The sequence below is a fragment of the Anomaloglossus baeobatrachus genome, chromosome 1, assembly GCF_048569485.1.
Source record: "Anomaloglossus baeobatrachus isolate aAnoBae1 chromosome 1, aAnoBae1.hap1, whole genome shotgun sequence".
Taxonomy (NCBI): Eukaryota; Metazoa; Chordata; class Amphibia; order Anura; family Aromobatidae; genus Anomaloglossus; species Anomaloglossus baeobatrachus.
The window spans coordinates 60,542,330-60,566,074 of NC_134353.1; positions in this window are offsets into that span (position 1 = coordinate 60,542,330).

Consider the following 23,745-nt stretch of genomic DNA (forward strand, 5'->3'; position numbering starts at 1 on the left):
TGTGGACGACTCCTCACTAGTGTTACTGATAAAATGTATAGTGCCATGCAAACGTTTTGGCACCCCTGGTCAAAATGAACTGTTGTAAGCATTTAAGCAAGTTGAAGATTAAATCTCTAAAAGGCATAAAGTTAAAGATGACACATTTCCTTTGTATTTTTTAGGTAAAAAAAATTAATCTTTTACATTAGAAAAATTACAAAAAAGGAAATGTGCTGGTGCAATAGTTTAAGCACCCTTGGAGATTAGTGTGCTCGGTCAAAATTATCTAAGGTTTCAGACCTTAATTATCCTGTTAGGGTTATGGGTTGTTCACCATCATTGTTGGGAAAGACCAGTTGATGCAAATTTTACAGCTTTATAAAAACCCAGCCTCCTCTAACCTTGTGCCAAAAATCAGCAGCCATGGGTTCTTCTAAGCAGCTGCCTAGCACTCTGAAAATGGTGGAGGCCCACAAAGCAGGAAAAGGCTACAAGAAGATAGCAAAGCATTTCCAAGTTGTCCATTCCTCAGTTCGACATGTAATTAATAAATGGCATCTCTCTGGAACAATAGATGTCAAGGTAAGGTCTGGAAGACCAAGCAAAATTTCTGTGAGCTGCTCATAGATTTGTTAGAGGCAAATCAGAACCCCTGATTGACTGCAAAAGACCTTCAGGAAGATTTAGCAGACTCTGGAATTGTGGTACACATTGTCCTACTGTTCAGACACCTGCACAAATATGGCCTTCATGGAAGAGTCATCAGAAGAAATCCTCTCCTGCGTCCTCACCCTAAAATTCAGCATCTGAAGTCTGCAAAAGATCTTAACAAGCTTGATGCATTTTGGAAACAAGACTTGTGGACCGATGAGGTATGTGAGGAGAAAAAAGGGCGCAGCTTTTTTTTTTTTTTTCTCCCCTCTTTCCTTCCGCAGTCCAAATTGGACTGAGAAAAAATCGAAGCATGCTGCTTTTTTGCGAGTTTCTACTGCGAGTATCTCCAATGCAAGTCTATGGGAGCATGTAAAAAATCGGATGGCACGGGACGGCACTCGCACCATCCTAGTGACATGCGATTTTCTAAATACATTTCTCGCATGTTTCCTAAAACACTGGAAACGAGTGTCTCACAATGTCTATCTCTGTCAGTCGGTCTCTCCCTCTCGGTCTCTATTCTCTCCCTCTGTCTCTATTCTCTCTGTCGGTCGGTCACCATCTCTGTCCCTCTCTCTCTGTCCATGTCGGTCTATTTCCCCCTCCCCTCCCCCTCCCCCTCTCATACTCACCGATCACCGGCGCGGCGCTGCGCGGTATTCACACTGCTGGCGGCTTCTCCTGCTTTTGAAAAAGCCGGCCGCTCATTAAACAATCTCGTATTCCCTGCTTTATCTGCCCACCGGCACCTATGATGGGTTGCAGTCAGACACGCCCCCACGCTAAGTGACAGCTGTCTCACTGCAACCAATCACAGCCGCTGGTGGGCGTATCTATGCTGTGCAGTAAAATGTCATTCATGCAGAGGGACACTGTGGCTCCGCCCAGCGGCCGTTCTGCATAGGGGAGAGACACTCCTCACTGAGTACATGTCTCCTCCCCTGTAAGTCTCTTTGGCCCTCCAGATCCCGCTCTAAGGGTTGGCCCCGCCCCCTCTCCTCGCTCTGGCGCCATTTTATCAGCGTTTTCTCTGCAATCAGCACTGGCTGCAGCATCCCTGCTGAGGTGCTTGGGGGTCCGGGCTTCGGGATCTGGAGGGCACACAACACCGCTCCAGCGGTCTGGTAAGCCACAACCTCTGGTTGTGCGCCTCTGTATATACTCTCTGGGGGTCACTCTGGCAGAGCCCCCACTTCAGCAGCAGGTCTCACACGAGGAGCAAGGCTCCAAAGCTGTATTCAGTATGCACTGCATGTAAGCTCGTGCTGCCTGAACCGAGCACATATCCACATTGTGATGCCTGCTCTAACCTGACAATGCCTCAGCCTGGAATCGCCCCCCCCCCCCCCCAGTGGTCTCTCCGGCTGCTCCGGCTCCTGTGGCTGAACCCCCGGCTTGGGTAGAATCCTTCTCTAGGTCAATCTCCCAGTCTTTTGCCGACTCCATGGGACAGCTGTCCCGGACTTTGCTGAACATGCATCAGCCCCCTTCACAGGGTGCCTCTGCTGCTAGGGCTCTCTCAGCGGAGCTCACAGAGGATTCATCATCTGGTCCCAGACCCCGTCCTCCTAAAAGGAGACGCAGGGCCCCCTCTCCTTCCTCGTCCCGCGGCTCTGTTTCAGAAGCTGACTCGCCGGACGAGGAGGATGCCTTTACTGGGGGCTCGGAGGCTACCTCCATGTGCCCCATTGATCTGTCCGAAAGTGACTCAGATGTTAGTGATTTGATTGCGTCCATTAATTCTGTACTGGACCTCAATCTGCCAGTATCAGGAGCAACCCTCTCTGGCAGAAAAGCACCAGTTTACCTTGCTTAAGAGAGCAAGGAGTGTGTTCTTTAACCACTCCAGTTTTCAGGCCGCTGTGACCAAGCCTAGGGCCTGTCCTGACAAACGCTTCCCGAAGCGTCTTTCTGATGACCGTTTTCCCTTTCCACCTGAGGTGGTCAAGGAGTGGGCTCATTCACCAAAGGTAGACCCTCCGGTGTCTAGGCGATCAGCCCGGACCGTTGTATCAGTGGCTGATGGCACCTCTCTTAAGGATCCCACTGACCGCCAGATTCACCTTCTGGCCAAATCTGTATATGAGGCGGCAGGGGCCTCGTTCTCCCCATCTTTTGCAGCAGTGTGGGCTCTCAAAGCCATCTCTGCTTCTCTAGAGATGCATTCCCTCACCAGGGAATCTATGCCCGAAATGGTTGCCTTAACTTTCCAAGCTTCAGCTTTTTCATCCTATGCCATGTCTGCCATGCTGGAGGCTTCTCACCGCACTGCGGTGGCTTCGGCTAATTCCCTCGCTATCCGCAGGATCTTGTGGCTTTGAGAGTGGAAGGCAGATGCTTCTTCAAAGAAGTACCTTGCTGGGCTCCCTTTTGCTGGGTCCAGGCTATTTGGTGAACAACTGGATGAAATTATTAAGGAAGCTACTGGCGGGAAGAGTACTTCCATGCCACAAACCAAAACCAGGAAACCTGTCCAGGGTAGGAACCAGTCGAGGTTTCGTTCCTTTCGTTCCTCCAACTGGTCGTCCTCTAAGCCCTCGGCCTCGTCCACTAACTCAGCCAAGGACCAGAAATCCAACTGGCGCCCAAAAGCGCGTCCACAGAAGACCGCAGGAGCTGCTGCCACTAAGGCAGCCTCCTCTTGACTATCTGTCCGCGCCAGCAACGTCCTTAGTCGGTGGCAGGCTCTCCCACTTTGGCGACGTGTGGTTTCAACACGTCTCCGATCAGTGGGTGCGGGATATCATCTCCCACGGCTACAGGATAGAGTTCTCTTCCAGCCCGCCAAACAGATTTTTTTCTGTCAACTCCCCCCTGCTCCAAGGCCGCCGCCTTCTCTCAGGCCGTGGCATCCTTGCAGGCCAACGGAGTAATTGTACCGGTTCCCGCCCGGGAACTGTTCAGAGGTTTCTACTCAAATCTCTTCCTAGTCCCCAAAAAGGACGGTTCCTTCCGGTTCATCCTGGATCTCAAGCTTCTCAACAAGCATGTTCAGGTGTGGCATTTTCGCATGGAGTCTCTGCGATCAGTCATTGCCTCAATGACCCAAGGGGATTTCCTGGCATCCATCGACATCAGAGATGCCTATCTGCATGTGCCAATTGCAGTTTCACACCAGCGTTGGCTAAGTTTTGCAATCGGAGAGGAACATTTCCAATTCGTGGCTCTCCCCTTCGGGTTGGCCACGGCCCCTCGAGTATTCACCAAGGTCATGGCAGCAGTGGTTGCGGTTCTGCACCTCCAGGGGTTGGCAGTGATTCCTTACCTGGAGGACCTTCTAGTCAAGGCTTCATCCAGCGCAGACTGTCAGCGGAGTGTCTCGCTCACTCTCGCCACTGTAGCCCAATTCGGGTGGCTTGTCAATCTCCCCAAATCCACTCTGACTCCGACCCAGAGGCTCACGTACCTAGGGATGCAGTTCGAGACTCTGCCGGCACTTGTGAAGCTGCCCTTAGTCAAACAGCAGTCCCTCCAACTGGCGGTGCGCTCTCTGCTGAGGCCCCACTGTCATTCAATCAGGCACCTGATGCAGGTGCTGGGTCAGATGGTGGCGTCAATGGAGGCTGTTCCCTTTGCCCAGTTCCATCTGCGTCCTCTGCAGCTGGACATTCTCCGCTGTTGGGACAAGCGGACTTCCTCCTTGCACAGGCTAATGGCTCTGTCGCCACAGACCAGGAGCTCTCTTCAGTGATGGCTTCGGCCCCTCTCTCTGTCTCAGGGGCGCTCCTTCCTGGCCCCGTCCTGGGTGATCTTCACCACGGATGCCAGTCTATCCGGCTGGGGAGCGGTATGTCTCCACCACCGAGCGCAGGGCACTTGGACTCTGTCAGTCAGCCATCTCGATCAATGTGCTGGAAACCAGAGCTGTGCTTCTAGCTCTCCTAGCCTTTCACCACCTGTTGGCGGGCAGGCACATCCGAGTCCAGTCAGACAACGCGACAGCGGTTGCCTACATCAATCACCAAGGCGGGACATGCAGCCGCCTGGCAATGTTGGAGGTTCAACGCATTCTTCAATGGGCGGAGGACTCAAAGTCCACCATATCCACAGTCCACATCCCAGGCGTGGAAAACTGGGAAGCAGATTATATCAGCCGTCAAACCGTGGACAGCGGCGAGTGGTCCCTGCATCCGGCAGTGTTTCAGTCAATCTGCCGCAAGTGGGGCACTCCGGAAGTGGACCTAATGGCATCCCGTCACAGCAACAAGGTTCCGGTTTACGTGGCTCGCTCCCACGATCCTCAGGCCTTTGCAGCGGACGCTCTGGTTCAAGACTGGTCCCAGTTTCGTCTGTCCTACGTGTTTCCCCCTCTAGCTCTCTTGCCCAGAGTTCTGCGCAAGATCAGAATGGAGGGCCGTCGGGTCATCCTCATTGCTCCGGACTGGCCCAGGCGAGCTTGGTACCCAGACCTGCTCCATCTGTCCGTAGAGGTGCCGTGGCATCTTCCGGACCGTCCAGACCTTCTCTCACAAGGTCCGTTTTTCCGCCAGAATTCTGCGGCTCTCAGATTGACGGCGTGGCTCTTGAGTCCTGGATCCTGACGGCTTCTGGTATCTCCCCTGAAGTCATTTCCACTATGACTCGAGCTCGGAAGTCTTCCTCGGCCAAAATCTATCACAGGACTTGGAGAATTTTCCTGTCCTGGTGTCGCTCTTCCAGCCATGCTCCTTGGCCTTTTTCCTTGCCGACCCTTCTGTCCTTTCTACAGTCCGGTCTGCAGCTAGGACTATCCCTCAATTCCCTCAAGGGACAAGTCTCGGCTCTGTCAGTACTGTTCCAGTGACGTATCGCCCGGCTGGCTCAAGTGCGCACCTTCATGCAGGGCGCGTCTCATCATTCCGCCTTACCGGCGGCCCTTGGATCCCTGGGACCTCCAATTTGGTCCTCACGGCCTTGCAGAAACCCCCCTTTGAGCCTCTTAGGGAGGTTTCTTTGTTTCGTCTTTCACAGAAAGTGGTCTTTCTAGTGGCCATAACTTCCCTCAGGAGAGTCTCTGATTTGGCTGCGCTCTCTTCAGAGTCACCTTTTTTGGTTTTTCATCAAGACAAGGTGGTTCTCCGACCGACTCCGGACTTTCTCCCTAAGGTGGTTTCTCCTTTCCACCTTAACCAGGACATTTCCCTGCCTTCCTTTTGTCCGGCTCCTGTTCATCACTTTGAAAAAGCGTTGCATACTCTGGATCTGGTGCGGGCGCTCCGGATCTATGTGTCTCGCACCGCTGCTCTTAGGCGGTGCACCTCTTTTTGTGCTAACCACAGGTCGGCGTAAGGGCCTCTCTACTTCTAAGCCGACCTTAGCTCGTTGGATTTAGGTCGACCATTTCCGATGCCTACCAGTGTTCTCAGGTGCCTCCCCCGCCGGGAATCAAGGCACACTCGACCAGAGCTGTGCCTCTTGGGCTTTCAGGCACCAGGCTACGGCTCAGCAAGTCTGTCAGGCTGCCACTTGGACTAGCCTGCATACCTTTTCAAAGCACTACAAAGTGCATGCTCATGCTTCGGCAGATGCGAGCTTGGGCAGACGCATCCTTCAGGCGGCTGTCGCCCATTTGTAAAGTTAGGCTCTGCCTACTTCTCAGTTTTTCTGTTTATTCCCACCCATGGACTGCTTTGAGACGTCCCAATGTCTGGGTCTCCCATAGGAACGATAAAGAAAAAGAGAATTTTGTTTACTTACCGTAAATTCTTTTTCTTATAGTTCCGTATTGGGAGACCCAGCACCCTCCCTGTTGCCTGTTGGCAGTTTCTTGTTCCGCGTGTTATCACCGGCTGTTGTTCGTGGACAGAGTCTCCGGTTGTTCCGGTTCTTGCTCTGTTTTTACTTGTGGGTGGCTATTCTAATTCAGCTTTTGCACTAACCTGGCTAGATCTGGTTCTCCAGGGGGTGTATAGGCTCAGAGGGAGGAGCTACACTTTTTAGTGTAATACTTTGTGTGTCCTCCGGAGGCAGAAGCTATACACCAATGTCTGGGTCTCCCAATACGGAACTATAAGGAAAAGAATTTACGGTAAGTAAACAAAATTCTCTTTTTTAATACCAGCCAGATAAAGCCATACGGCTGAAGGCTGGTATTCTCAGGATGGGGAGCTCCACGTTATGGGGAGCCCCCCAGCCTAACAATATCAGCCAACAGCTGCCCAGAATTGCCGCATACATTATATGCGACAGTTCTGGGACTGTACCCGGCTCTTCCCGATTTGCCCTGGTGCGTTGGCAAATTGGGGTAATGCGTTAATGGCAGCCCATAGCTGCCACTAAATCCTAGATTAATCATTGCAGGCGTCTGAGACCCCCCCCCCCCCCAATGATTAACCTGTAAATTACAGTTAATAAACACAGTGAAAAAATCCTTTATTTGAAATAATAAACAATAACAAAGACCCTCGTTCACCACTTTATTAAATACCCAAAAAAACCCATCCTTGTCCGACTTAATCCACAGAGGTCCCTCTACGCTGTCAGCTCTGCTACATCAGAAGCTGACAGAGCGGTAACAGAGCACGACCGCTCTCTGTGAGCTCCCCGCAGCGACTGAAGTGAGTCGTGCTATCAGCGATGACGTCACTCAGGTCACCCGCGGCCACAGATCTCAGCGGGAGGACTTCTGCTGTGGCCGCGGGTGACCTCAGTGACTGTACCGCTGATAGCGCGGCTCACTGCGGTCACTAAGGGGATTTGCGGTCACCGGTGAGATCTTCACCGGTGACCGAAATCAGAGCATGCCACACAGACAGAGCCGCGGGATGACAATGAAGTCGGGTGACGTTCATCAGACTTCATTCTGATCGTGCGGCTCTGTCTGTGTCTGCTGTCAGCGGCTATTCAGCTCTGCTACATGGCTCTGTGTCTGCTGTCAGCGGCCATGTAGCAGAGCTCAATGGCAGATGACAGCTGCTGAGGAAAAAAAGGAGCACGCATGCATTACACACGCTAGCCAAATCATTAATTTATTCAGAAATAGCATCGCACTTGCGTTGCACTCGCACCTAACGTGAACTAAAATCAGCCGAGGTTTTTTCAGCCCAGTCGGACCGATTTTACTCGCATAGATGTTTCCAACCATAGCCTGTTTTTTGGTATGCGATTTTTGGCCTCTGTGGACTGCATTGTTGTGAAGAAAGGACCAAGGAACTTGCCGAAGTCCATGACTTGCTGCTATAACAACCTTATCCAGATAAATGCAACTTGTATATATTTATTTTTTTTATTCACAAATCTTCTGAATTTGAATTGTCTCAAATAACTATTCCTAATGTTTCCTGCTATTCTGACTTCCACCACTAGATGTCTCCAAAGTACTTAGAATCTTTGTATAAAGCTGCAATTCAAACAAAACAGGGAAAATGTTTAACTGTTTCACCCTTGGGCTTGTTTTGCAATGAGGGCTTTTTTTTTTCTTCACCATATATTGCAAAACTATACTACTGCAGTATACAGTAAAACAAATTCTTTTTATGAAGCTCATGAGCAAAAAGATGACTGCAACAAAAAAAAAAATAAATTAAATGGTCGCTGTCAGAAGCAGGTGTTGGCTGTATTCTGCAGCTGGCACTTGCTCTATATGGTGCAGGCTCAGCTGTTGAACCCACTCCATACACCTGTATGTGAATATGGTGGTTGTCAAGGGGTTAAAATTAACTTGAAGTAGATATTTTGCTTTAGAAAGGCTACGTTCATGCTTCCTAAAGGAGGTGGGCTTATGGAGGGGTTTGGGGAAAATTTTGTATGTATGTATATAAATTCCCTCCCCCCCACATTTTTGTTGTGTTTTTTTTTTTTTTTATGTTTAATGTATTGTAAGATTACCAGACTCCCATGAAGCCCAGTCACAGGTCTCTTGAGTGTACAAACATGGTGGACACAGGAACCTTCAACCCACCCACTGCCATCACAATGCCCCTGACACCCTGCAATCATGTGGGGTGTTTTTTTTTTTTTTTTTTTTTTTTTGGGAAACTGATTGATGGGGGCCTGAGGGGACATGTTCCCCAATTTCCAACCTCTTAAATGCTGCTGTCATGACTGGTGGCATCCAAGAGGGTTAGAGTCATGCAGGCAGAGCAAAAGTATAAGACCACGTGCACACATTGAAGATTTTAGTGAGTTTTACCTGTCACCCAAAACCAGGAGTGGGTGATAAATACAGAAGTGGTGCCAGTGTTTCTATTATACTATTCCTCTGTTCCACTCCTGGTTTTGGCCACAACCACTGAGGTAAAAACCTCACCAAATACTCAGTGTGCACGTGGCCTTATAGATACTGAGGTACAAACCTCACCAAATACCGTGTGCACGTGGCCTTATAGATACTGAGGTACAAACCTCACCAAATACCGTGTGCACGAGGCCTTATAGATACTGAGGTAAGAACCTCACCAAATACTGAACATGTGTATGTGGCCTTGAGTATTTGGTGAGGTATTTACCTCCAATATCTAGAAGGCTACTGTACCGCCCTGGGGGCTCTGCTGCCTTGCCGAGCCGCTCGGATCCGGGCTCGGGTTGTCTGTGGCTCAAGCGCCTCTGGACCGCGGATCACGTCGCTCTGAAAAGGGGGGTGATCTTGCTGGCTCTACGGGTAGGGGTGGTGTGGTGGATGGTTCACAGCCGAAGCCGCGGTGTTGGTAAAGTCCGTGACTCCACCCACGGGTCGTGGTGATTGTAGACACCACCGCTGCGGTGAAGGTATGGGGGGCTCCCGGGAGCGGTGTAATGGCGCAGCTAGGTGTTGACCCCTCCGTGGGTAGTGGATGCTGGTCCCGGGGCCCGGTTGGCAAGGGCCGGGGTGCAGGGCGGTGCGGTGCCTGATGGCACTGTTGTACTCACGATTATAATCACAGTCACTGGTAAACAAAGTTCGGTGATGATCGGTGCTCGCAGCCGGCTGCGTGTTCTCCTAGTAAGGTTGGTAATGCCCGCCTTTCTCCTGCACCTCTGTGTAGTGATTTTTGACTCCTACGCAACGGTAGTCCACTCCCCGACTTGTGTACGCCGGAGGAGCCTGTTTGCCCGCAGACGCTGGCCCTTTTGGATCTCTGGCCCTTGGCGGTGGCACTTATCCGTACTGGTTGGGCTGTTGCCTTCAATGGGGACTTGGGTGGGAAAGGACCCTGAGGTCCAGACCACAATCAGTTAATTTGACTAAGATCCAGTGGCTTCTGGACTAGTTCGGGGTCTGAGTACCCTGCCTGGTGCTCTGGTATCCAGTTGGCTCCCCGGTTCAGTTCCGGCGGGCCACTACCCTGTCCCGGTCCTTTACGGTTCCGCCGGTCGTCTTCCCGGTCTCCTGCAGGCGGCACTACCGTCTGCCTCCTGGCCGACAAGGGTACCTAGGCTCCTTCCCAGGCCCCTGACAGTTCCTAGTTCTCTCCTCCACTCCTCCTCTGTCAACACTGTTCTGACTTGTGTTCCCGCCCCAGGCCATCCGAACTCCTCGGTGGGCGTGGCCAACCGCCTGACTCCGCCCCACTGGTTGTGAACGTCAGGACCTGGGAGGGGCGACTCAGGGTTTCAATGTGCGGCTGCTATTACCTTAGGGTGGAGTGTGGTGCGTGGGACTACCTGTGACCCCTCTGGCTAGTCCAGGGCGTCACACTACATGCACATGTTGCGTATTTGGTGAATTATTTACGTCAGTATTTGCAGCCAAAACCAGGAGACTAACAACTAGAGGAAAAGTACAATAGAAACACTGGCACCATGCCTGCATTTATCACCCACTCCTAGTTTTGGGTGACAAATACTGAGGTAAAAACCTCACCAAATACTCGACGTGTGCATATGGCTTAAAACTTGCATATTGGCTGTATAACGCAGCTGGCACCTGGGCTATAAAGAGTTGCCTCAGCTCCTGCGCCCACTCCATTCATGTAGTGAGAACATTTATGATTGAACTACGATGGCTGTTGCAGGGTATAACATGGGTTGAGGAGCCGCCCCAAGTGCTATGGGTCCCAGGATTCGGCAGGTGTTGGCGGCGGCCCTGATAATGTCGTACAACCCTTGTTGTGAACACGGACCAATGTCTATTCTATCGCCACCGCATTCACTAAAGCAGAGTATGTACGCTTGGTCTTTGGATATTAGTTGTGTCCCTGTGGATATGTGTAATCTTTAACATTGATGTGTATGGGTGCCCTCTGTGCAGGACCCCATTCACACGACTCACTGTGACCCCCATCAGAGGGTCTGACCTTGCAATAAAGCGCTTCTCTGCGGCCTCTTGTGCCGGCGTTCTGCATATTTATGCAATGATGGATGCACAGCGGGACGGAGAACTATGAATACTATTATCTGTCCGTTACTAGAATGAGCTGATGTAGAAATGGCTGTGTTTGATGCCAGCAAGGAAGAAGCTCCATTCTCCATGGGGAGGCCGGATCCTCTGTGCATAATGTGCATTGGACCCCATCAGGACCGGATTATAGAGGGGGCAGGAGCGGCGCAGCCCCAGTCCTCACGGGCCTCTCACAAGGCCATAGTATGTGGATTTCCTATATTAACCACCAGTCATCCTCTCTTCCCAGACTGTTATTTCCGATTCTGACGCAAACAAATGAAGATAAATGGTGTCCGATCTGTTGATCCTGATAGTTTCACTGAATTGCAATTTTCACCTTTTCCCCTCAAATTTTATTTGGTTTTATTTCTTTACTTGCCACAAGGTCTTTCCATTTTTAGAAAAACACATCTGCTTTCTTCCAGAAACAGTGCCACACCTGTCTACAGGTTGTGTCTGGTATTGCAGCGCAGGTGTATTCACTTCAATGAAGCTGAGCTACATGACCAGCGCAAACTGTGGACAGATGTGGCCTGTTTATTTTAAAAGAACAATGATTTTGTAATCTTTTCAACTAGATCTGTAATTCGATGTCACAACCTAAAAGTATTATCAAATGATTTCCTGATGAGGCTGGTGTACTTACTTTGAAAATCCATATTAAAATGGTTGTATAAACTAACCTGATTAACAGCCGCTGTGCCTATTTTCCCAGTTGCTGCTTAATCTCCTTCCACTGACTGACCGCTCTTCAGTGGCCCTCCTCCTTGCTGCTGAATCTTCACACTTCTAAACTGATAGGTGTTAAGTTGCCTTCCTGATGTTGCTAAATCTTCTACATAGCTTCATGGACCGCTCCTCTATGCCCTTCCTTCTCTCTGCTGCTGACTCTCAATAGATGTAAATGTGAAGCCCCGCCGGTGTAGTGTCGGTGTCGGTGCGTTACCTTCAGGGACTCCACGTTGCTGGATCTCCGTCACTGGTAGGAAATCTTCTGTTTTGATCGTGACGCCACTCTCAGTATTGCGGTCAGTGGGGACCGCCACTGCAGGTTAGGGGACGCCTGGGGCTGATGGTGTGTGCAGTTAGTTGGAGTAGCCTCCTGAGAGTGAGGCAAGCCCCAGGGCCCTGTGTAGGTTTGTAGTACCACAAGTCGCAGAATGACCACACAGGCAGGATGTCTTTCAGGGTTTTTACTCACTTCAGGTGGCAGGGTGAGTAACCCGGGCGTAGCTGAGATGAACCAGGTGGGAACCAGGTATCCTTCAGGCTGACTTTATGAGGGTGACTACTGACTCGCCTTCCTTAGCCCTTGGTGGTTTGGGGTGACCCCGACTTTGAGTCCCTATGGGGGTCACCCAGGGAAGATGCTGCAGCCTCTCTCCCCTTCGTTCGCCGTATGCTTGTTCCCCGGACCAGGCCACTCCAGCCTCTTGCCTCCTATGACCTATGGGCCCTAACTTGCGGTTACGTGGCTGCGGCTTTTGTGGTGATGTGGTGTGGGCTTTGAGAGCCCCACACCGGCAGGTTTAGCAGAAGAAAGCTGGATCTATCTTCGCTTCGGGATCTGCCGCCCGGTTGGGCCTGGTGCTCTCTAGCAGTCTCCTTACTTCCCACTCCGTGCTTTCTCTCTAGCTGAAGCTGGCTTTCAGGTAGCACTCCTAGTTGACCGTTCTCCCCCGTCAGTAGCCACTGCGCGGGCGCTGTTAGACAGCAACAGCCCCACAGGTCTGCTCCTCACTGAGCCCTATGGAGTTCTCTGCTCTAACTGACTCACTGCTCCTCCTCTCCTGTTCTTGCCTACGCCACCTAGCAACCAGACTCTCCACCACACCCCTTGAGAGGAGATGGAGGCTCTACCCCCTCCACTATTCCAGTGAAGGTGAAGGCTTGCCCCCTCCTGGGATCCCCAGGGGTCCTCTCATGGGTACATGTGTGAGACCTGATCACTATGCGCCTGTGTTCCACACCCCTGTCAGCTTTCTGGATTACCTGTATTGTACTGTCCCCAGCATGGGTGCAGTACTCAGTGGTGCCTGACCAGGTCAGGGGCGCCACATAAACTGATAGACAACCCCTCAGTGTCCCTCCTCCCTGCAGCTGCTGAATCTTCACCCATATCTTATTGATGGTTCCTAAGTTTTTCCTCCCAGGTGCTGCTTCTAAATCTTTAATCTGTCAATCTTAATTGACATCGTATCAGTCAGTTTTCCTTTTTTTTTTTTTTTTTTCTGTGGAATCTTCATGGATCTAACCTGGCTGGCAGCTCCTCAGTGTCCCTCCTCCCTGCTGCTGCTGAATCTCCACCTACCTGGCATGATTCACAGCTCTTCACTATTCCTTTTTCTTCTGTCTCAATCTTCATGCTCTTGTCTGATTTAGGCTGGAATCACACTTGCGAGTGTAAAATCGGTCCGATTCTCATGCCAGAAAGTCGGACGATTTCTTCTCACATTTCATCAGTGTGCAATCAGTTTTTTTCCTCAGCAGCTGCTACTCATGTGCTGTTATGTACAGGAGCATTTACAGTGTTCTCTGCTACATGATAGAAATCTATTGAGAAAAACTGATGTCACTAGGATGGTGTATGTGCCGTCCATGTGCCATTTTTTTTTTTCCCCCACGCACCCATAGACTTGCATTGAAGAGACTTGCGTGAGAAACTCGCCAAAACGCAGCATGCTGCGATTATTTATTTATTTTTTTTCTGTCCAATTTGGACTGAGAAAAAAAATTAGCAGATGGGAGCTGCCTCACTGATTAACATTGGTCCGAGTGCAATGCGAGATTTTATCGCATTGCACTCGTGCGACTTAATCGCAAGTGTGACTCCAGCCTAACAGCTTCCCTCCTCTTTGCTTTTACATGGTTAGTGTCGCGGGCGGAGGAGGGGACGCTGCACTCTCCCACTGCTCGGGTCCGGCTGCTGCTGCTGCTGCTCGGCGGTGGCTCGAGCGGTGGGCCGGATCCCGGGGACTCGAGCGGCGCTCCTCGCCCGTGAGTGAAAGGGGGGATGGTTTTGGGGGAATTATTGTCCGTGACGCCACCCACGGTTGTGGTGAGATTGGTGACACCACCGCTGCTCTGGACGGGGATCCCGGGAGCGATGACAGGGAGCAGCTAGGATGTTGTTTTCTCCCCTCTGTGGGTAGGGGGGTTGGTTGTCCCGGGGCCCGGTGATGGAGTAGGGATGGATGGCAGGCGGGTTACGGGGCCTGGGGAGGTGCAGGATCATGGGGGCAGCGCTGTGCCGCACGGCACGGTGGTACTCACTCAGCCCAATGATGTACACAGAGTCTCTGATGAAACAAACGGCTGAATGGACGGGTCCCACAGACTGCTGCGGTGTTGTGTCTCCCGGCAGGTTGGTGGTGACTGCCTTTCCCTGCACCTGTGTAGTGTAACGGTTCCAATGGGTTCCCACCGTTAACCCGCTCCCCAGCTTGAAGGTTGCTGAAGGAGCCCCTTTTGCCCGCAGGCTCTGGCCCTGGGAACTGTAGCCTTGGCGGTGACTGTGTTTCCCTCTCTCGGTTGGACTGTTGCCTTCTGTCGGGACTTGGCTGTTGGGAAACCCAGGAGGTTCCCTTCGCTAACGGATTTGGCAAATTGCACGGCGACTCCTAGCCTTGCCAGGGTCTGTAAGCCCCTGCCGGATGGTGCTGGTTTCTCTTTGCGTACCGGTCCGGTACCGCCGGGCCACCGCCCGTCCACGGTCCTTACGGTTGGCTTTGATAGGCCTCTCCTGCAGACGGTCACCACCGTCTGCCAACCTTGCTGTTCTGTCCGAGCCACACACCCGGACAAACTTCAGTCTGCTCTACTACCACTTTCCTTCCTTCCACTTCCAACTTTCAAACTCAACTCTCAACTACTGCTCCTTTTCCCGCCTCCAGGACTGTGAACTCCTCGGTGGGCGGGACCAACTGCCTGGCCCACCCCCTGGTGTGAACATCAGCCCCTGGAGGGAGGCAACAAGGGTTTTTGTCTGACTTCGGTGTGCCTGACCGGGAGTGTGGGGTGTGTTGGTGTAGTACCTGTGACGACCTGGCTTGTCCAGGGCGTCACATTCCCCCTTAGTAAAATGCAGACCGTCCGCGGGCTGCCCGTCCATCCAAACTGGAAAAATATGAAAACGGTAAACAGATTACATTTATAATAACATCTTCCCACATCGGAAGGTACTTTACTTAAACGCTGCTAAACGGTAACTGCTTCCGCTCTCTCCCACCCAAGCAACCTGGCCCTGATGCTGCCCCTAAGCAAACAGGCAGCACCCCTTTACCCCAGTCCAGCACAAGTTGCCCGAGCGGGTTCTGTCCTTTTCAGGGGACCCACGTCCATGGGGAACCCCTGAAACTCCCAGAGGATCGCCACCGGTTCCGGTGGTGGCTGGGCCCCAGCCTGCTCCACTGCGGGCCCTTCCTCCAATCTGCCTCTCCGGAGGCGGTAACGGTGAAAGCCACAAACATAATTATTTACAAGCCACAAGTTCGTGGTTGCCCTGCAAGTTCTCGGGCTTGTCCGTAAGGAGTCCCTTACGCAAAAACTTTTCAAACAGTCCCTACGGGGACAACGGTGCCGGTAACGACCGGTTTCAATCACTCTGCAAGTCAGATGAATCTTCGGTAATCACTCTTATCATTCATAACTTCCAAACTTTTAAAACGGTACCTTCTACAAACAAAGTCCTGGTGGTCCCAACGGGGACAACTTGCAACGGGACTCCGCTGCCCTTACTGCTTGCTTCCCGCCGAGGTGGCCTCATCCTCTGCCACCAACATATCGAACATGCAGTGACAGGCTTGCTGGGAAAGGGGTGCCCAGTATCAGTTTCCACCAGTGCGCGGGGTATAATAAACCACCGGCTCCCCCACGTAGCGGAGACGCTCACTCGCCTCCTCAATTTCAGGGGTGGGCTCAGCACCGGAGCTGGAGTCACTATCACTTGTCTCTGCGTCAGGCGGGTTGCCGCCAGCTGCCGCAGCCTCCCGGCTCCCAGTACCCAGCACATCAGATTCTTCTGTGGTAGCGTGGGGTAGTAGGTCAGGTTGGTTAACGCTGAGGCGCCCCAAGAATAATGGTAGGGATGATATGAGGGCCGAGTCAGGGCCGGGCACCCCAGCCGCAGTGGCCGGTCCTGGTAGGACATGGGGATGTGGGCTACCCATCGGCTTCGTCACATCTGCTCCCTTCCCATACATTGGGGCAGTTGCAACCAGCGTTCCCACTTCATCAGTCCACTGCTCCATCATGAGGTATATCTGACTTTGCCGGCGTTGGTGGAACTCAATCACTCGGGCCTTCATACATGCCACGGTCCCGGGCTCGGAGTCTGGTGCAATCACTGCCGGGACTTCTGGCACATTTTCGTTAAGGAGCCGCGGTCCCGTGGGCTCCCACAGAAGCGGTTCAGGGGGGTCCTGAGCGTCTGGAGCCGGCTGGTCCGCCGAGGCGGGTTGGCAGGGTATCGCTACCGGTTGGACGGGTAGCGGGCCTAGTGGCGGAGCGGCAGCGGCTAATAGGGGTAGCGGGGGAAGAGTCAGGGTGAGCGGATGCAGACCGGGCCCCTCAGCCACAATGGCCGATCCTTCCGGAACACGGGCGTGGGTCTGTTACCCGTTCCTCTGAGTCCTCCTCCACCTCGCGTCTCCGCATAGCAGCCACCACGTCCGCCATGTCGGTCTCCCACTCCTCCAGGAGGAGCTGCACGTGGGCTTGCAGACGGTTACTCAGCGGGGTGGTCTGGTACATCGTTGGTAGTCGGACTGTGCATTTTGGCAATGAGGTCTTCCAGGAACCCAGTATCGCTGCAGAGTCCTGGCATCCCTGCTTTTATAGCCGCGGGCTACATGCAGCCAGATGCCATCAGTCCCCCTTAGTCTTTCTCCGGCTCCTCCTCTCCCGGGGCGGGGTTTTGGCCTTCGCGCCTTTACTGCTCGAGGAAACGCTCGAGCGGGAATCTTTCACGCCAAAGATGGCGGCTTCTCAAATTTTCCAGCCGGACACTTCCGGCGGAAACAAGGCGCACCTCTACCAAACGGCAGAGAGGTAGGATCCTGTTCGTGACGCCAAGTTGTCGCGGGCGGAGGAGGGGACGCTGCACTCTCCCACTGCTCGGGTCCGGCTGATGCTGCTGCTCGGCGGTGGCTCGAGCGGTGGGCCGGATCCCGGGGACTCGAGCGGCGCTCCTCTCCCGTGAGTGAAAGGGGGGATGGTTTTGGGGGAATTATTGTCCGTGACACCACCCACGGTTGTGGTGAGATTGGTGACACTACCGCTGCTCTGGACGGGGATCCCGGGAGCGATGACAGGGAGCAGCTAGGATGTTGTTTTCTCCCCTCCGTGGGTAGGGGCTTGGTTTTCCCGGGGCCCGGTGATGGGGTAGGGATGGATGACAGGCGGGTTACGGAGCCTGCCGAGGTGCAGGGTCGCGGGGGCAGCGCTGTGCCGCACGGCACGGTGGTACTCACTCAGCCCAATGATGTACACAGAGTCTCTGATGAAACAAACGGCTGGATGGACGGGTCCCACAGACGGCTGCGGTGTTGTCTCCCGGCAGGTTGGTGGTGACTGCCTTTCCCTGCACCTGTGTAGTGTAACGGTTCCAATGGGTTCCCACCGGTAACCCGCTCCCCAGCTTGGATATGGGCTGAAGGAGCCCCTTTTGCCCGCAGGCTCTGGCCCTGGGAACTGTAGCTTTGGCGGTGACTGTGTTTCCCTCTCTCGGTTGGACTGTTGCCTTCTGTCGGGACTTGGCTGCTGGGAAACCCAGGAGGTTCCCTTCGCTAACGGATTTGGCAAATTGCACGGCGACTCCTAGCCTTGCCGGGGTCCGTAAGACCCTGCCGGATGGTGCTGGCTTCTCTTTGCATACCGGTCCGGTACCGCCGGGCCACCGCCCGTCCACGGTCCTTACGGTTGGCTCCGATAGGCCTCTCCTGCAGACGGTCACCACCGTCTGCCAACCTTGCTGTTCCGTCCGGGCCACACACCCGGACCAACTTCAGTCTGCTCTACTACCACTTTCCTTCCTTCCACTTCCAACTCTCAAACTCAACTCTCAACTACTGCTCCTTTTCCCGCCTCCAGGACTGTGAACTCTCATTCTCACCACTGAATGGACTGGAACTGTTATCAAGATCTACTCATTATTGTATATGGATATGTACATTTCAGTAAATATATATTGTTAGTAGATGGACTTTTTTTTAGAATATGTGCTTTGCGCCTTTTGCTATTTTTCAGCTAAATAAACATCCGCCTTGATATTATTGAATGACTGTTTATGCTTCTATGCCTTTGATGTGTTACATAAATTACTGATTATAATACTGCATTATCACAATATATGGCTATATAACAGACTTCCAATCTCTGATCTTGCTTAGCTGATAGCTTCTCTGTGTCCCTCACTTTTTTTCTTTTCTTTTCTGCAGAAGCTTTATGGATCTAACCTGATTGGCAGCTCCTCAGTGATCCACCCAACTAGCAGGATTCACAGCTCTTCACTATCCCTACTTCTTTCTTCTCAATCTGCACTACCTTTTCTGATTTTACAGCTCCTCAGCTTTCTTCTTCTTTGCTGCTGCTGAATTGTCCCCAATTACACAGATGGCTCTTCAGTGTGCCTCCACCCCGCTGCTGCTGATTTTTCTTTTTCCACCCACCTAGTATGATTCACAGCTCTACACTATCCCTTCTTCTAAATCTTCACCCTCTTGTCTGATTTATAGCTTCTCTGCTTCCCTCCTCTTTGCTCCTGCTGAATCTTAACCAATTACATGGATAATTCCTCCTCCCTGCTGTTGCTGAATCTAAACCTACTTAGCAAGATTCACAACTCTACACTATCCCTTCTTCATTCTCAATATTTACCCCCTTGTCTGTTTTTCAGCTTCTCATCTTCCTTCCTCTTTGCTGGCGAATATTTTCCAATTACAGGGATAGCTCTTCAGTGTTCCTCCACCCTGCTGCTGCTGCTGAATCTCCAACCACCTAGCATGATTCACAACTGCATGGTATCCCTTCTTCCTTCTCAATCTTCACCCTTTGTCTGATTTACAGCTCCTTAGCGTCCCTCCTCATTGCTGCTGAATCTTCCCCAATTACACAGATAGCTCTTCAGTGTCCCTCCTCCCTGCTGCTGAATCTCCGCTCACCTAGCATGATTCACAGCTCTACACTAGCCTTTCTTCCTTCTCAATCTTCACCCCTTTATCAGATTTACAGCTCTTCTTTGCTGCTGCTGCTGAATCTTAACCAATTACATGGACAGCTCTTCAGTGACCCTCCTCCCTGCTGTTGCTGAACCTAAACCTACCGATCATGATTCACAGCTCTACACTATCCCTTCTTTATTCTTAATCTTCACCCCTTTATCTGATTTACAGCTCCTCAACTTCCCTCCTCTTTGCTGCTGCTGAATTGTCCCCAATTACACAGCTCCTCAGTGTCCCTCCTCCCTGCTGTTGAGATCTCACATTTCCCAGTACAAGTTGCAGCCGTCTGTCAAGCGCTATGGGAGGAGGCGGATTGTCCTTGGGCTTATGAGATCTCTCTTTATAGGTGCACTCACCCCACAGCTTGTGGTATTACACCTCAGTCCTATTAACCCCAACAGAGCCTAACTGCAGTGCCACACACAAGCTACGGAGAAGCGCAATTCTAACTTTAGAAGAAAGCAGCCATCTTTTCCTCAATTATTACAACTCCTTTGAATACCTTTTTTTTATATTTTTTTTTTTTTCCCGAAATCACCAAAAATAGGATTTTTTTTTTTCCATCCCAAAAAGTCTCCTCGTCCGCTCAGAACTTATTTTCTAGACAAACAGCAATTTCAGTTACAAGCTCCAGTCTGAATGGCGCCACTTGTGACTTCATCCACGCTTCCGTGTTTGCGGAGAGTTGTGGACCCCTGCCGTTCGCTGCACGACATCTCATGACGCTGGAACTCCCCTTTTAGTTTAATGGGAAACAAACAAACAAGAAACACACCGGCTTCTGTTGATCTGTCGAGATGTTTAGTTTTCTGACAATCTGGAAAATTTCATTGCTCGTTGCTGAATAAACAGCTTGTAAAGAAATGTGCCGTTTACTAAGTTTACTTCTGTCCTTTCCGGATAATCGAGACAGAAAACATCAACACCCTGGACTTATTGTGGGGTGATTAAAGGGCCACGGTATACTAAAGTTGGTTATGCCATAAATGTGTGGATGTGGGTCCCTTATGCCCCACGGTCTGGCCACCAGTGAGGGCAGATTTGGCGTTGCACGCGGCGGCTCTCAATCTACTGTGGTGGAAGTTCCGATTACAGCCGAGAGCAACTCGAATTGACAGCGAAATGCAAAATTATGCTGGATCCTGTACTAGTGCACCTTGGGAAAACAGTATGGCTCCTCTATCCACCATCATCATTCCTGCACTTACAACTACAGAGTGCTAGGTGGTGCCTTGGTGTCTAGCCTTCTCCCTCGAAGCTGAAATTATAACATCTGGTAAAATAAAAATTAACCTATTGGGGCAGATTTACTATCATGTGTAGTGTCGCAGGCAAAGGGGTAGCGCTTGCCACGCTCGGGTCCGGGGCTTCTGCTGCTCGATGGCTCGAGCGGTGGGCCGGACCCGGGGACTCGAGCAGCACTCCTCGCCCATGAGTGAAAAGGGATGGTTTGGTTAGGGAGTTTGTTCGTGACGCCACCCACGGGACGTGGTGATGATTGCACCACTGCTGCTGGTGACGGGGATCCCAGGAGAGATGGTAGGGAGCAGCTAGGATGTTGTCCTCTCCGTGGGTAGGGGGTTGGTGATTCCGGGGCCCGGTGGTGTAACGGGGAGGCTGGATGGCTGGGGTGCAGGGACAGCGCGGCACGGTGCCGGACGGCACTGGTGTACTCACTCAGACAATCACTGACAGAGTCACTGGTAAACCAAAAACGGCCGGATGGACGGGTCCCACAGCCGGCTGCAGTGTTGTTATGCTCTCCCCGGACGGCTGATGGTGGCTGTCTTTCCCTGCACCTGTTTGAATGTTCTGACTCCTGTGGTTGCCCACCGGTAGTCCGCTCCCCGGCGTATAGGTGCCGTAGGAGCCCGTTTTGCCCGCAGGCGCTGGCCCTTGGATCTCTAGCCTGTGGCGGTGTCTGTATAGCCTCACGGTGTGGACTGTTGCCTTCTGTCGGGACTTGGTTGTTGGGGAACCCCTGGGGTTCCTGTCACACTCGGATTTGACTATTGTCGGCGGCTCCAAGCCTGGTCGGGGTCCGATGGCCCTGCCTGTGTGCTTAGCTTCACTCTGCTCCCCGGTCCGGTACCGGCGGGCCGACGCCCGACCCCGGTCCTTACGGTTCCACAGAGTTCCACTAACTCCTGCAGACGGCCACCACCATCTGCCAACCTTGCTGTCAGTGCCTGGGGTCCTACCCAGGCACACGCAGTTTGTGAGCTCTCACTTTCACCTTCTGAACAAATCTGCTCCTTTTACCGCCTCCGGGCCTGTGAACTCCTTGTTGGGTGGGGCCAACCGCCTGGCTCCGCCCCACCTGGTGTGGACATCAGACCTGGAGGGAGGCAACAAGGGTTTTTGTCTGACTGTGGTAACTGCCTAGGGTGGGGGGTGTGTATGTTGGTATGTATGTGACTACCTGGCTAGTCCAGGGCGTCACACTAGCCTTGATGGTAAATGAGATAGTGTTATGCTTGCGGGGCGAGCATGGTATTAGTGGGTCTACTGGATTGAAGGTACCATTCACTTGCCTGGAGGATCGAACTGGACCGGCCGCCGAGCCTTCACTACTGCCTCCAGAGGTGGCAGCAGGAACATATGCTGGTAAGCAGCTGGCAGAGAGCAGCCCCAGGAGATCTGCAGTTCCTCGGTAGCTGGCATAACAGATATAATACAGTCTCAGGTTGTAGTGACAACAGCAGCAGGCATAATCATGGATGAATCCGATATGGATGGATGGATGGATGCCAGCAGCCGATGAGGACACTTGCCACAGCGGGTTTCGTGGTAGCTGACTGGCGTAGGTGGCAGTAGCAGCAGCAGATTAGGAGTGCAGTGAAACATAGAAATGAATCAGCAGCAGAATGTAGCACAATAACAGCAGCAGCAATAAGGACCTGATAATTAGCAACGTAACTAACATGTTGCCCAGGCTCCTCCCTTAAGGGGAAGGTACCTTAAATACCTGAAAGCACTTCTGGGTCAAGACACTCTGGCCCTTAAAGAAAAGGGGTGTGGCTGCGTACACATTCTACAGGCATTACTAAACAAGAGCTCAATCTGCGCACGCGCCGACTCCGGGTGCCATTTCTTTGAAGCCCTCATCGCTGACAGCATCCGAGACACCCGTCGCACCGCACGCAGCATCGCCCTGCTTCACCACCGCCCCTGCCTCCTGTGACCCCACTCCACTACAGCTGCTGACCCCCACCCAGTAAGACACCACTGGATTATAAGATGGACACCATTTTTTTTTTCTTTTCATCTTTTTGTTCTCTAAATGGGGGGTGCGTCTTATAATCTGGTGTGTCTCGTAAACCGAAAAATATGGTATATAGATTGAAAATCTGTAGTGTATGCACTCCCTGAAAGCATACCCTAAAAGTAAGCCATGTACAGTCAATATTGATTTTACACATGACATCTTTTTGAAGCAGAAACTGTCCAAAAGCGCTAAAAACCCATGCAATGAATGAATATATTGCTCCGTAATATAACAATGACTTGCTGTGAATGTGTTTCGTCTTTTGTCATGCCTTTTAAAGGAAGTTACTATTTCTTTGATATGTAACCTGAGAGCCGCAAGATGTAGGGTCTGAGACCCTGATTCCAGCGATGTGTCACTTACTGGGCTGCTTGCTGTCATTTTGAGACAATTAGTGTTTTTTTCTGCGGTAAATCTAGCAGAGCTTAGAATGCTGAGCTGTTTATAACCCCACCCACACCACTGAATGGCAGCTTCTGGTATATGCTGTGCATAAGCAGAAAGCTCCTAATCAGTAGTGAGGACGGGGTTACACAGAGCAGTCGACGAGGAAGTGCAAGACTTCTAGTCCTGTAGTGATAATCTCCTGCTGATAAAACACTAATTTTTTTTCTTTAAACAACACACAGTTTAGTAAGTGATACATCGCTGGAATCAGGGACTCAGCCCCTACATCATGCCCGTCTCAGATTACATAGCAAAAACGTGCTTTTAGATTCCCTTAAACCAGTTCAGGCTTCCAAAGCTGTGAAGCTGCTAAGAGAGGTGACTAGTCTATCCTTTAGGTGGCTTCTATCCTTAAGATGTCGTACCTTTGTAAGGATTTTCCTTTTTTTTCTTATTGCATTTTAGAATTATTTGTGCCCTTGGATTAAAGTTTTACATCATATGTAACCACTTAACCTCCCATTAGCAGAGTGCTTACATCCGGATTATGACCCATCCGTGTCACTCTGTCTGTTTACATATCGTAAACCAACAAGTAAAATATACATCTGTTGTGGAATATAAGTAATATACCGTATTTTCATGGGCAGGAATTCGGGAAGAGCGCGCTTCAGTGCCCTGATGACAGTGTAATGAGAGGAGACAACTTTCCGTAGTTAGCGCCTACGTAGCGAATGTTTTGTGGGTTTTCTACACTGGAATAGTTTGTGAACATCACAGATCTGCATCAACCTCCATTATATTCTCATTAACTCATTTACCCTTTTTCTTTATTTTCATCACTTACGAATCTGGCAAAATTCAAAGTCGGGAAATTCACATGAATTTAGAAAGGAAATTCAAATCACATTGGATTTATTAAATGCAAATAAAATGTGCGGTAAAAAAAAAAATTG